This window comes from Nuphar pumila, chromosome 2 (genome assembly GCF_984573655.1).
Source record: "Nuphar pumila chromosome 2, dmNupPumi1.hap1.1, whole genome shotgun sequence".
In the NCBI taxonomy this organism is placed as follows: domain Eukaryota; kingdom Viridiplantae; phylum Streptophyta; class Magnoliopsida; order Nymphaeales; family Nymphaeaceae; genus Nuphar; species Nuphar pumila.
In genome coordinates, this window is record NC_143250.1 from 45,961,790 (window position 1) to 45,977,117 (window position 15,328).

A 15,328-nucleotide genomic window follows, 5' to 3' on the forward strand; every position below is an offset into this window, starting at 1 on the left:
AGACCCTCTTTGTCAATTGCAAAAATATTCCGAACCTTCTTTGAAAATTCATGTTTTGACCTAGAATAACTTATAAATACTTATTTTTTCAGCAAAAAAGCGGTCTTCTCTCTTGAAAAAAAATGTTCCCTCTCTCCCTCTCTTCTCTTCTTCCCATGTTTCACTCTTGGTTGGTCCCTCCCTCGGTTTTTCTTTCTCCTCCTTTTTATTAGTTGTGCTTCTAATCCCTACTGTCGTCGACTTCTCTTTGTCCCCATCGTTGAAGGCACGTGCAGCTAGAGAGGAGATCATCTTCTTTTTCTTAACCTCTTCATCGAAGGGAAATCAGAGTTTGTCTCTTCTCCCTCATCTTCATAGTTATTTTTAGATTTATTACATGGATCGTAGTTTATTTTCATTTTCAGCATGCAGGGTAGTCTGAATTTTACTTGTGTGGTTTTTGTATATTCGAATAGTTCCCATAAATCATACATAGTAGTTTTATAAGTTTCATGTTTTGTTTGATTTTTCGTGTTTAGATAATCTAGTTAAAATATGGTAATTTAGCCATAGTAGACGTTATATCGGATTGCATTTTGTTTTTACTGATTGTTATGAAACGACAGCCTGTCATACTAATTCAAGTATTTAATTGTTTGGTAGACTTAGTGTCTTTATAATATATATTCATTTTTTAAATTTGTTTTGTTAGCTAGACGCTAACTGGTGTTTGCATGTCACATTTTCATGAAGTTCTACCGAAAGTTTAAGGCATCACGTTATAACAGTCAACTAATTCTTAGAGTCATTGTTTAGATTAGAGTCCTATTGTTTAATGGTTTAATCGGTTCATGATATTTTCCCTTGTTTTTTTTTACTCGTCTTTTGTCAGTCCATTAGTTTAGATTTTCGTTAGTCTCTAATGAGCTAAATTCAGTTAGCATTTGTTAGTGGTCTTAATTTTAGCGGCACGATTTCGGTGTTTCCTTTATTCGGTGATTGAAGCCAAGTTAAATTTTGATTCAGTAAGTGTGTCATAGCTTGATCTAATTCCATTAATTGCTGGATGACTTGTTTATTTTATTTTTTTATAATTAGGTTAGTTGAAATTACCAAATCTTTTTAGTTTGTCATGTAGTTAACATGTTTTTTTATTCTTATACTAGATAATGTAAAGTCAATATTAGACGTATTGAAAGCATTAAAGTGGTATCTATTTAGATTAGCATGCTCTTGTTCCATAGTTTTAACATGTTTTCTTAGCTAAGACTCATTTTAGTTTATTTGTTTAAGATTAGTTAGATTAAATTACGTGGGTTATATTATCTAGTTTTCTTTCGTCACGTTCTTTTATTAGTAAATAGTTTTAGTCTATTGTATGCCTGGTTAGTCCCTCTTTATTCAATATTGTTCACACTTTCTTTGTTTTCATCATTAGATTATTAAATAGTGAATTTGTCTTTCTTGTTTCTAATTAGTAGTTTATTAAAATTTTAGTTAATATGTCATTCAATTTGCTACAAATTAATTAGCGGGTTAGCTTAATTTGTTATTTTGTTTGTTTTCAATTTAATTAGTTTCTTTCTTGTTGCTTAGTTTGTTTAATTATTCTTTCTTTTAGTGTTTTAGTTTGTTTGTTTAGTTCTTGTTTAAATTCAGTTTTGCTGAATTTTTCGTCCACTAACCCTTCGTTTTTGTTTAGTTTATTTTGCCTCTGTTGCGTTTTGTGTTTGTGATTTTTGCACGGAAGCGTTTGGACGTACGGTGAGTCCCTTTTCGTACCTCCGAAGTGCCCTTTGAGATCCCTAAAAGGTTTTCTCAAAAGGCCCTTTAGACCCTCAGAGCCCATTGAAGAGTCCTCAAAAGAAAAAAAAACATAACTAGGAACAAGAAGGGGACAAGAGACTCGAAGCACTGAAGACTTTTTATCTTATTTTTAGATTAGGGTTTTATTTATTTAATTCATTTGGGTCTGTAATAAAACCATTTATTCATTTGTTTAAGCCCTCTGCAGGGGCAACACTCTCTTATTTATTTAGTTAATTAATCTTTTATTTTTCAAGGCAATAAAGTGTAATTTAGATTATGTGCTTGAATACAAAGTATTTTCCGTTCCCTGAGATCGATCCAGACTCCACCACTGGTGCGAGTCGGTTTTTATTATTTGGTGTTTGACTTTCACTTAGTTTTCATTAAAAATATTATTTTTAAAACCATTTTCTAAAACTCACACCAAATTTTTAGCACCGTTGTCGGGGAACGACGAATTATACGAGTATTCATTTTATTGTCATTCTTTGTTCACGTTTTGTAGGTTGCTAGTTTACTTTTTATTTATTATTTAGGTTGCTTAGTTTAATTCTTGCTTCATATTTAAGATTGATTAGTTTCATTTTCGTACTTAGGCTTAGAACCACGTGTTTACACACTCTAGATACCAGTTTAGCTTTTTTGCATGACTCACCTATTAGGATACCCTTAGAAGTGATTGGGCACAAGTGGTACCGTGCTCATAGTTTATTTTTTATAGAATATCTGTTGTGTGCAAGTGTATGGTGCTTGCTTATTTATTGCTTTATAGTATTTTCTTTTACCTGCTTTGTGATTTGTTGTAGTTTGGCCACACTGCATGTTTGGTAGGTAGAAAATCAATATCTTAGAACAGTTGTTGCACCGGTCTACTCTGAGGTGCATGCAAGGGCGACGCTCGCTTGATCCCGAGCTTGTTGAGTTAGTTGAGGACCCCGAGTCCCTTATTAGAAGAGCCCGCAGATCCAGACCCATGGCTGATGATCAACAGTTGACCCGTCCTATGAGGGAGTACTTCACTCCCAATGCTTACACCTCCATCTTCTGCATCGTGAGACCCGCTGTAGGAGCGCCTCAGTTTGAGATTAAGGCCGACATAATTTAAATGCTATCATCTTTCTATGGCCTGAACAACGAAGACCCCTACCGTCATTTCGATGAGTTAATCGATATTTACTTTATAGTGCATATCAATAATTTTGGGGATGAAGCATTGATGTTGACATTGTTCCCGTTTCCCCTTAAGGATAAAGCCAAACACTAGCTGAAGGCTCTAGACATTGTTCAGATTACCACTTGAGAACGCATGCAGTGCGAGTTTCTCAAGAAATATTTTCTAATTGGTAAGACAAACCAGTTTCGTAAAGCCATTACCAGTTTCTCTCAGATTGAGGAAGAACAGTTTCATGAGACCTCGGAGAGGATGAAAGATCTTCTCCGGAAGTGCCCCCAACACCAGGTGCCCCGTTGACAACTGGTGCAGTACTTTTACGATGGACTGACCGAGAAGGACAAGCAAATGGTTGACTCTTTGTGTGAGGGCACGTTCATGCTCAAGAGCGAGGATGCGGTATGGATATTATTTGACACACTGAGTGAAAATGCCATGCATCATACCCTTTCCTCGCATGTTGATAGAACCATAACTGTTTTTAGTGGTCCTAAGAAGGGATAAATTTATGAAGTTGGGTCCAAACATGATTTGCAAATCAAAGTGGACTAGTTGACCAGAAAAGTTGATCAATTATTGGTCAACCCAACTTCATTAAATCAAGTAGAAAAAATGTGTGAGCTATGCACTAGCCCTGTACACTTTGTTTCTGAGTGTTCGACAACACCACTATATATATCCTGAATTCGTTCAGGAGCAAGTGAATGCTGCCCAAGGTTTTGTCAGACTGATGCATGACCCATATGCACCTACCTATAATCCAGGATGGCAAAATCATCCTACTTTGCATGGAGAAATCTACAAGAGCCACCCCACATGCCTTCCCAGACACAACACATACAGGGTAACCTCCTACAAGGTTACCCGCGTTTCACTTTCCTACAGGCCCATCTCCAGCTTAGTTTGCCTTCTCCACAAGAGCCCACATCGAGTACATCTTTTCAAGAGAAGCTGCTCGAGGTCTTTTCTGACATTAAGGCCAACTTCACTTTCCACACGCAATCGATAACGAAGCTAGAGACTCATATGGGACAGTTGGCTGAGACCTTGAGTAGGCAAAGTGAGGAAAGTCTTTCGAGACAGTCTGTCGTCAACCCGAAAGGTAAGGAACCCATGTATCACGACCTGTACCTCACAGAGTCCCACCAAGAGTAGGTTAACTCTATTATGACCCTTCAGAGTGGGAAGACAATCCTCCCTACTCAGAAGTTGACTGACAAGCCCACAACCACACCTACTGACCAGTCGATCTCCTCCACCAGGCCCAAGGAGAATGGGCAGGGCCCACGGCTTGTGCCTTCTTCGTATATCTCTTGAGCTCTTTTTCCTCAAGCCTTAGAAAAACTTATTGCTTTCGGCAAGCAGGGGGCGCGCATGCACGAGATGCTTGACATGTTCAAGCAGGTTCACATAAATATCCCCCTGCTTGACGCCATCCAACAAGTACCTGTATATGCAAAGTTCCTCAAAGAACTTTGCACGCAGAATAAAAAATCAAAGTCGTTGTTCAAGACGATCTTCTCGACTGAGCAGGTGAGTTCCGTGTTTCAGCACCAAGCCCCACCTAAGCTCAAAGTTCTGAGGCATTGATTATCTCGTGTGTTATAGAGAATATGACTATCGAGTGTGCATTGCTAGATCTTGGGGCAAATATGAACATATTGTCGAGTTTCCTATTGTCTTGCAGCTGGCTGACATGTATACTAAGCATCCGTGACGAATCTTGGAAGATGTGTTTGTCAAGGTCGAGAACTTTTACTTCCCTATTGATTTTCTTGTTCTTGACATTGAAGGCATTGACGTCACTCACCATATCCCTATTATTCTAGGGAGACCATTTTTGACCACTGCCCATGCTTGTATCGATTGTTATATTGGAGAGATGGAGGTTTCTTTTGGCAATAAGCATTTATGATTATAGATCATTGATGTTGCCATGAGAGCGACATGACATGACGATTGCCTCCAAGTGACAGACGTCACAGAGAAGCAATCTGATCCATAGTTGGATGCGTGTCTTGCTCATCGTTCGGTTTACGGCTCTACATCTTTTTAGAATAACCTCCATGTGAAGACTAATCTCGTTCTTCCTATCAGTCTAGAGAGTCATCATAGGGTATATAGGGGTAGAGTTGAAGGAAACATAGTACGCAATATCACACATGACACTCTTTTCCTCAAAGCCCCTGATTGAGTGAGACTTCAAGTCCATTGATATCATGGATGATGAAGGATCTCAAAAGATCCGTCTAGCTGAAGACATAAAACTTAGTGCTTTAAGGGAGGCAACCAATATTTGTTATGTATCAGTAGTAGCTTTAGTAGTTTTTCTGTTTTTAGGTAGCTTTTCTTCCTGAGAGTGGATGCCAGATCATATATGCATTGCATTTTTTTTATATATTTTTATGAGTTGCATAACATTGAGACAGGTGGAACCTCTGCAGTCCCATTCACATGTCATATAAGGTAAGGTTCCACAACGTGGATTAAGTGACTTCTACTCATCTCCTTCCATTTATTTTTCTTATATGCATTCATTAAGTTTCATGCAAGCATGGGGGAGTGCCACTGAGGACAATGGCATTCAAGCATGAGGAAGAGTGTAGTTTGCACACTCAATTTTTTATGTCAACTCATAAAAAATAGACTTTTAAGGAATGAGTTTAATCTTATATGAATGCTTTATATAATTTAATATTTTTAGAGACAAACCGTGATTCACCTTCGATGGAGGGGTTGAAAAGAAGAAGATGATCTCCTCACTGGCTCCACGTACCTTCGATGATGGGGATAAGGAGAAGCCGGCGACAACAAGGATTAGAAGCACAATGAATAAAAAGGGAGAGAAAGAAGAACTGAGGGAGGAACCGACCAAGAGTAAAACAGGGGGAAGAAGAGAAGAGAGAGATGGAGAGGACATTTTTTTCAAGAGAAAAAACTTCTTTGCTGAAAAAAGAAGTATTTATAAGCTATTCTAGGTCAAAACATGAATTTTCAAAGAAGGTATGAAATATTTTTGTAATTTTCAAAGAGGGTCTTTCCCAAAAATATGTTTTTGAAAGAAGATTTTTCTTAAAACTAATTAAAAATAATTAATTAAATCTTAATCTAACTGAACTGTAATTAAGAAAATTCTAAAACTAATAAAAATACCAAAAAATGCAGGGTTGAACCATAAAATGTGATTTTTCTCAAAAATCCGATCTCAAAGCGAATTCTCGAAAACAACTATCAAGATGGGTTTTTAATATGATTTTATCATGGATTATGCATAAATAAAGATAAATAAAATGCGAATATTATGCATGATCAAATACCTTCATGCTTATCGTTTGCTAGTCCTTGAGCAAACTGAAGCAAAAAGCAAAAGACTAAACTAATCAAAACAAAAACCTAACTCACTTTCATAGAAATCATGGTTGCATTTAACGTATGCAACAAGCCCTTTCAACCCCTGGGTTACCCCAGTGAATGAGTAAGGTATCGTGAGAGTTTGCAGTGATGCTACCCATAAACGTCTCTATCATGTATGCATAAGAATTCAACTTCAACAAGCATTAGGCAATTAAGGAGTTTATTTTCACAAATATTTCATGCCCTTACATTATCTAAACATAATTAGCGACTTTTACCGGCTACCACAGAATAAAATATTTTGTTTCACTTTTCTTCATATCAGAATTATTTATGCTTTATTCTGAGAAAATCAAATATATACATATTTGATCATCCTCACTCATATTTTTCTGCACACATTTTCTCAACATTTGCTTCTAAGCAGTGAACTTTTCTTTTTACGCTCTTTTTTTTTCTTTTTCTTGATTTTCAGGGTTAGTCTAGGTGTCCGTGCCAAATTTAAGCCAATTCCAAGCTCATTTGCCTTTTGTGTTAATTAATTTTTAAAATCAAAAGCGAAAATCAGGCGAAATTCAATATTTTGTGATATTTTTAGGGTTTTAATATGTTTATCATCATCTCACATCATATTATAGTTGATTTCCGCATCATTTGCATTCATTCGAATTTCAAAATTTGCATTTTTATAAAAATTATTTTAGAAAACCCAGATTTTAAGGTCATAGTCTTGTTATTATGGATATTTTGGTCATTTTGACCTTAATTTTGAATATCTAAACTTTTATTTTCATATTTTTATCATACCATATCATATTGTGTTTGATTTATTCTCATTTGAATTTCAAAATTTGTATTTTTACAAAATATCTTTCTGAAAAACCCTCATTTCAAGGGCATAGTCTTGTTGTTAGGGGCATTTTAGTCATTTTGACCTAAATTTTGAATTTCCAAAGCTCATTTTCATATTTTGAATCCAATTTCATTATTTATGTTTATATCTGGGAGGTGTGAATTGGGTTTAAATTTGGATAATATCCGATAATTTTCTAATATTTTCGGATAAATCCAGATAAACCTACATTTCTATGCTAACATGTTTTCTAGTTTTGCAGAATTATTCAAGTGGAGGACTTAGCTCTTTTATTTATTTATTTTTTATTCAATTCAATATAAATATCAAGTTATAATATTTGGAATAAGATTTACATTTTCTGCTTAGAATATGATGCATTGCATATAGTTTGATTTCGCAATTTCAATATTTGATAAATGTATAATTCATGCATATTTTTCAAAATCCAGTATGGTTGACACAAATGGCACGTGCACAAGCTCTTAGAGAGTTGATAAACTTTGTGAAATTCATATTTATGGCCATAGTCAGAATACGAAGAAAACCCAGATTTGTGATCTTCGTATTAGCCACATTCTGCCTACACTCTTAGGCTAACTTCAAAAATGCACTGCATTTCTCAAAAACTCAAAAGGATTTTCTCAATTACTCAAAAAAATGCCTTTCAAATCCATATTTATTCATTCATTTCATTCAATTTACATCATCTTTCTAACTCAAATTCAAATTCAATTAAGAGAATCGATTTTCTCAGAATTTTTTAAGTCTTTCTCAGGAATTGCATTTCTCAAAAACTCTGAGTTTTCAAATGATATTTCAAGTATTTCTCAAGTTCAAATCCTGATTTTCCAATATTTTAATATTCTCAATCTCATTTTCAAAGCAAATAGTAGAGAAAATGACTGAAATTTTGGGAGAATGTCCCTGACAAAGAGAGAAAAAATTCCTCTTTTTACAGCTTTGGGATTAGATGAACGGTTTGGAAAAGAGCAGAGGATTATCAGAGTCCTAGATCTCTGTAATTCTGAGACACTGGAATTTGACAGACATGGCCTAAGGAGTGTTTATACCTGGTGCCCTAAAGCCATCTGGCTCGGGAGTCATCGGCCCGAAAGCCCGTTACATGACTTTATAGAGAGCCTAATAAATGTTGGTATTGTACATGACAAGAAGCAAGCTATATGTAAACCTATGAAAATGGAAGGTCTAGTGACTTGAGCAAGTAAGTATGAGGGATACTTTGTATCTGGTGCTCTAAAGTCGTCTGGCCTGGGAGTCACTAACCCAAAGCTCGTTACATGAGTCACGAAACTAGATATTTGATATAATGCATACAACTCATAATTTTTCCCTAAACCTGTCAGTTTGCCCTAAGTTCTAGAGTCGTCGGATTCCGATCCGACTTATCGGAGCTGTCAAGCTCCGACCATAGGTCAAAACTAGAATCTGTAAAAGGAAAAAATCTTTGCCTAACTGTCCTCTGTCACCCCATAAAATTTGGGAAATTTCTATGGTAGTTTAGTACCCGAAATTCAGCTTACATTTAAAATTTTAGGCAAAATCTTGATTTTTAGGATTTCTAATTAATTTTCTCAAGGCATTACTCTATTTGGTTGAACTGCTTACACAGTTCTTTGCTGAGTAATAACTAGCTTCTCATACTAGTTAAGTGCTTATAATAATAACATTATGCCAGTTGCTACATATTAGCATGTGACTTGCTTTACCCCTTGGTCGAACTGTTTGGTACTTATTGTAATGTAGCACGTTGGCTTGCATCTCTTATGATTGATGTGATTGTATATAGCTCGTAATCTATGAATTGGTGGCAACTAGGATCGATGTGACCACTTGTCTTATAAGCTGCTTACATATTGTGATATAACTGATGCCGTATGATTGCTTATCATGTATAGCTTATGAATGAGTTGCGATGCAATGGTTTATGCCTTACGATTAATTTAATTACTTGCTGATGGACTGAGCCATTTAATGGTAATTGTATATATCGCGAACATTGTTATGAGTGCTTGTCTTATTCAGTTGTTTTGTTTGGCTGTCGGATAGAGTTAGTTACTCTTCGCTTACAGAATAAGCTGGATTGCCATATCTGCATGTTCTCATGTGTCGTTTATGTATGCTTTGAGGTCCTATTTAAGAATTGCAATGTTCCCTGTGGCAATAATTCGATGCGTAATATTATATGCTTATGTATGATAGGATTGATGTGCCACGTGATAAGAAATGTTGAGAGTATGTGATAATATGTTCATGGTTCATGGAACCTTATTGGAGGAATGGGTGATCATGTGTTTTGTTTTACCATGTGAAGTGATACGATGCATATTGCTGATATATATGCATGTGCCCATATTGGTGGCTACTGACCCCAAGAGCAGTCGATGGTTCAGAGCAGTCGATTGTATTGATGCATGTATCACCGAGTAGGGTGTCTGTTGAGGACCGGATCTTCAAAGGATTATCTGTGAGGGCATGTATGATCAAGATCAGGTAACCGACTATAGTGGTAGATTCTCTGTGAGGATATACACTGCCCACGAACGGGTAGCCGTAAAAACAGTGAACTCCTGTGAGGAAATGTATGGTCCAAGACCAGGTATATCATCTAGGGCGGACTTCCTTGTGAGGTTATACATTTTCCAGACTAGGTGATCCAGCGTTGATCTTGTTGATTGTAATAGTGGCTATCGACCTTGAGAGCGGTCATTTGTGTTGAGGGGTGTATCGCAATGATTTGCTCTCATCTCCACAGATATCAACTTAGACAAAGAAGCAATTTCCTTCGTTATCTTTTTCAACATGAAAATCAAACACTTCAACTTGAGCATGGATGCGAGATCATGTATGCATTGCATTTTTTTATATGTTTTTTTTATAAGTTGCATAACATTGAAACGGGTAGAACCTCTACAGACCATTTCGCATGTTGTATCAGGTAAGGTTCCACAACGTGCATTAGGTGACTTCTACTCCTCTCCTCTCATTTATTTTTCTCATATGCATTCACTTAATTTCATGCAAGCATGGGGGAGAGTCTCTGAGGACAGTGCCATTCAAGTATGGGGGAATGTGTAGTCTGCACACCCAAATTTTTTTGTCTTTATACTTGCACGTTTAATGACAACTCATAAAAAATAGGCTTTTAAGGAATGAATTTGATCTTATATTTTTAGAGAATTTTTAAGCCCCACAAAATTTTTTTTGACACTGATCTAGAAAAACATTGTTGTTTATATGGATTTCAAAGAAATGGTGATAGATGCATGTTAGAGTTTATTTTGAATCATAAGTATGAATATGCACAGTTTTATTTTTAAAAAACTAAGCAAATAAAAAATATTGCATTTATGAGCTCAAAAAGTGAAAAGAGCATACGTTTAGTTGTTTGATATCATTGTATTCCCTAGTAGCTGGGCTCAGACACATGTTGAAGTGTTTGATTTCCATATTGAAAAGGATAACAAAGAAAATCACTTCTTTGTTTATGTTGATATCCGTGACTTATTTGGTTCGAGCGAGTAGAGCCTGAGGGGTGTTTACACCTGGTGCCCTATAGTCATCTGGCTCGGGAGTCACAGACTCGAAAGCCTGTTACATGGACTTTATAGAGAGCCTAATAGATGTTGACATTGCACATAACAAAAAGCAAGCTATACGTAAAACTGTAAAAATAAAAGGTCTAGTGACTTGAGCAAGTAAGTCTGAGGGATACTTTGTATATCCGGTGCCTTAAGGTCGTCTGACCTGAAAGTCACTGACCGAAAGCTCATTACACGGGTCACGAAACTGGACATTTGATATAGTGCACAACAAAAGAAAGTAAGAAAAAGTGTGAAAAGTTGAAAATCAAGAAAAGGAAAAAGCGTAAAAGAAAAAGTTCACTGCGTAGAAGTAAATATTAAAAAAACCTTTGCAGAAAACATATGAATGAGGATGATCAAATAATAACATGTACATATTTGATTTTGTGATAATAAAGCATAAATAATTATGATATTTGGAAAAGTGAAAGAAAATGTTTTATTCTGTGGTGGTCGGTAAAAGACTCTAATTATGTTTTGATAATGTAGGGGCACCAAATATTTGTGAAAACAAACTTCTTAATTACCTAATGTTTGTTGAAGTTGAATTGTTATGCATACATGACAGAGATGTTTGTGGGTAGCATCAATGTAAACCCTCATGAGACCTTACTCGTCCACTAGGGTAACTCAGGGGTTGAAAGGGCTTGTTGCATACGCTAAATGCAACCGTAATTCCTACGTCGTAAGTTAGGTTTTTGTTTTGATTAGTTTAGTCTTTTGCTTTTTGCTTCAGTTTGCTCGAGGACTAGCAAACGATAAACATGAGAGTATTTGATCATGCATAATATTCGCATTCTATTCATCTTTATTTATACATGATCCATGATAAAATCATATTAAAAATTCATCTTTATTGTTGCTTTCGATAATTCGCTTTGAGATTGAATTTTTGGGAAAAATCATATTTTCTGGTTCGGCCATGTGTTTTTTGATATTTTTATTAGTTTTAGAATTTTCTTAATTATACTTTAGTTAGATTAAGATTTAATTAATTATTTTTAATTAGTTCTACGAAAAACCGCTTTTGAAAAACATGTTTTTGAGAAAGACCCTCTTTAGAAATTACGAAAATATTTCAGACCTTCTTTGAAATTTGATGTTTTGACCTAAAATTGCTTATAAATATTTCTTTTTCTAGCAAAGAAGCTGTCTTCTCTCTTAGAAAAAATGTCCACTACCTCCCTCCCTCTCTTCTCTTCTTCTCCCGTTTCACTCTTGGTCAGTTCCTCCCTCGGTTCTTCTTTCTCCACATTTTTATTCGTCGTGCTTCTAATCCATGTTGTTGGCAGCTTCGCCTTGTCTCCATCGTCGGAGGTACGTGAAGTAAGAGAGGCGATCATCTTCGGAGGTACGTGAAGTCAGAGAGGCAATCATCTTCTTCTTCTCAACCCCTCCAGCGGAGGCCAATCATGATTTGTCTCTTCTCCCCCATCTCCATTGTTATTTTTAGATTTATTACATGCATCGTAGTTTATTTTCATTTTCAGCATCTCGCATATCGGGTAGTCTGAATTTTACTTGTATGGTTTTTTCATATTCGAATAGTTCACATAAATCGTACGTAGTAGTTTTATAAGTTTCATGTTTTGTTTGATTTTTAGTGTTTAGATAATCTAGTTAAAATATGGTAATTTAGCTATAGTGGACGTTACATCGGATTGCGTTTTGTTTTTACTGATTGTTATGCTATGATCTGCTGCACACCGTATAAAGGATAATATTTAGTTTTTTTGTTCAACAGGACGTGAAACGGCAGCTTGTGTCATACTAATTCAAATATTTAATTGTTTGGTAGACTGTGTCTTTATAATATATATTCATTTTTTTTATTTGTTTTGCTAGCTAGAGGCTAACTGGTGTTTGCATGTCACGTTTTCATGAAGTTCTACCAAAAGTTTAAGGCATCACGTTATAACAGTCAACTAATTCTTAGAGTCATTGTTTAGATTAGAGTCCTATTGTTTAATGGTTTAATCGGTTCATGATATTTTCCTTTATTTTTTTAAATCGTGTTTTGTCAGTCCATTAATTTTGGGTCATCGATTTAGTGTCCCAGCCGTTTGGTTTAGATTTTCGTTAGTCTCTAATGAGCTAAATTCAGTTAGCATTTGTTAGTGGTCTTAATTTTAGCAGCATGGTTTCAGTGTTTCCTTTATTCGGTGATTGAAGCCAAGTTAAATTTTGATTCAGCAAGTGTGTCGTAGCTTGATCTAATTCCATTAATTGCTGGATGACTTGTTTATTTTATTTTTTTATAATTAGGTTAGTTGAAATTACCAAATCTTTTTAGTTTGTCATGTAGTTATCGTATTTTTTTTTATTCTTATACTAGATAATGTAAAGTCAATATTTGACGTATTAAAAGTATTAAAGTGGTATCTATTTAGATTAGCATGCTCTTGTTCCATAGTTTTAACATGCTTTCTTAGATAAGACTCATTTTAGTTTATTTGTTTAAGATTAGTTAGATTAAATTAGGTGGTTTATAATATCTAGTTTTCTTTGGTCACCTTCTTTTATTAGTAAATAGTTTTAGTCTATTGTATGCCTGGTTAGTCCCTCTTTATTCAATATTGTTCAAACTTTCTTTGTTTCCATCATTAGATTATTAAGTATTGAATTTGTCTTTCTTGTTTCTAATTAGTGGTTTATTATAAAGTTTAGTTAATGTCATTTGGTTTTCCATAAATTAATTAGCGGGTTAGCTTAATTTGTTATTTAGTTTGTTCTAGTTTGTTTTCAATTTAATTAGTTTCTTTTTTGTTGCTTTGCTTGTTAGTTTGTTTAACTATTCTGACTTTTAGGGTTTTAGTTTGTTTGTCTAGTTCTTGTTTAAATTCAGTTTTGTTGAATTTTTAGTCCACTAACCCATAGTTTTTATCTAGTTTATTTCATCTCTGTTGCATTTTGTGTTTGTGATTTTTGCAGGGAAGCGTTTAGACGTGTGGTGAGCCCCTTTTTGTACCCTCGAAGTGCCCTCTGAGGTCCCTAAAAGGACTTCTCAAAAGGCCCCCAGCGCCCCTTGGGGCGCCCTCAAAAGAAAAAAAAGCATAACTTGGAACAAGAGACTCGAAGCACTAAAGACTTTTTCTTTTATTTTTAGATTAAGCTTTTATTTATTTAATTCATTTAGGTCTCTAATACAATCATTTATTCATTTGTACAAGCCCTCTGCAGGAGCATCACTCTCTTGTTTATTTAGTTAATTAATCTTTTATTTTTCAAGGCAATAAAGCATAATTTAGATTGTGTTTTTGAATACAAAGTATTTTTCGTTCCCTGAAATCGACCCAGACTCCACCACTCATGCGATCCAATTTTTATTATTTGGTGTCTGGCTTTCACTTAGTTTTCATTAAAAATATTATTTTTAAAAATCATTTTCCAAAACTCACACCAGCATGCAAAATATAATAACTTTGCAAAATAAATTTGTGAACTTTCTTTTAAACTCAAATTGACAAACTGCACAAATACCTGAGTTACTTCACATAAAAAATATAATAACTTCATATAAAAAAATTGCAAAATTTCCTTTAAAATTGAACCTTAAAACCTCATAAATACTTGAGGTAGTTGACATAAAAATGTAATAACTTTGCATAAAAAAATATGAAATTTCTTTTAAGCTTGAACCTCAAAACCTTATAAATACTTGAGTTACTTCGTATAAAAATATAATAATTTCACATAATAAATCTGCAAAATTTCTTTTAAACTGAAACCGATAAACTCCGCAAATACCTGAGTTACTTCACATAAAAAATGTAATAACTCTGCATAAAAAATCTATGAATTTATTTTTAAACTCAAATATCAAAACCTCATAATTACTTGAGTTACTTTGTATAATAAATGTAATAACTTCTCATAAACAAACTACATAATTTCTTTGAAACTCGAACCTCAAAACGATAGGTGAATCAAAATTTATAATGAACCAAAAAATGACATCGAATAAAAAAACGACAGTGAATCAAAATTACAATGAATCAAAAAATTCATAGTGAATCAAATTTATAATGAATCAAATTGATTTTATTCATTAACAAATGTACCTACTCATACAATCATTTATTTCATTAATTTGTCAATGAATCAAATTTACAGTCAAATTGATTTCATTCATTAACAAATGAACATGTCCATGCAATCATTCATTCCAAGGACCCAGTGAGGTGATGTTGCCTCCTTTTAACTTGTAGCGACATGTTTAAAGAAAGTTAGGCTTGCGTTGTCCTCTGACTTCTCATACACAGTTTGATTTTCATAGTACATTAAAGTGGATACTCCTCTAATTTTCATAGCAATTTGCTTTAAACTGTGTAAACGGCTTATGAAGAAAGAAAAAGGTTAACCAAAAAGCACCAACACATTCCAGGCAAAGGCTTGGTTTAAGAATAGCTCTAATGAAACTAACTGCTTAAACCAACTCTTTGCCTATAATGTGCTAGTATTTTTTTGTTAACTTTTTTCTTTTTTTCTTTCATGGCAGACCGTCTATATAGTTCAAACCAATTCGCTTTGAAAATTGAGGGAGTATCCACTCTAACA